Source organism: Etheostoma spectabile, chromosome 14 (genome assembly GCF_008692095.1).
Source record: "Etheostoma spectabile isolate EspeVRDwgs_2016 chromosome 14, UIUC_Espe_1.0, whole genome shotgun sequence".
Classification (NCBI taxonomy): Eukaryota; Metazoa; Chordata; class Actinopteri; order Perciformes; family Percidae; genus Etheostoma; species Etheostoma spectabile.
The window spans coordinates 22090594-22091082 of NC_045746.1; positions in this window are offsets into that span (position 1 = coordinate 22090594).

Here is a 489-nt window from a genome sequence, read left to right on the forward strand (position 1 = left end):
ACAAAGAACTGCTACAAACTACTATTTTTTCTATTTTTGTTATTTCCACTCTTCATTCTAACCTCAACCGGCCCGTCAGACACCGCCTACCAAGAGCCTGGGTCTGACCGAGGTTTCTGCCTAAAAGGAAGTTTTTCCTCGCCACTGTCGCACTGTTGCTTGCTCTGGAGGAAACTACTAGAACTGTTGGGTCCTTGTAAATTCTGGAGTGTGGTCTAGACCTACTCTATCTGTAAAGTGTCTTGAGATAACTCTTGTTATGAACTGATACTAAAAATAAAATTAAAATAAAAAAAATTAATTAAATTAAATAAAATTGAATTGAATTGAACTTTCCTTTTTTTTGCGTGAGCGGACATCTTGGCGGTAACCGGGCATCACTTGTCGCTAAGCAACTTCACTCACAGGTTACGCATGGACATACGCCCATAAATAACACTTTTCAAAATAAAAGCAGCACCGCTGTATTGCACACTCGACATAGATATT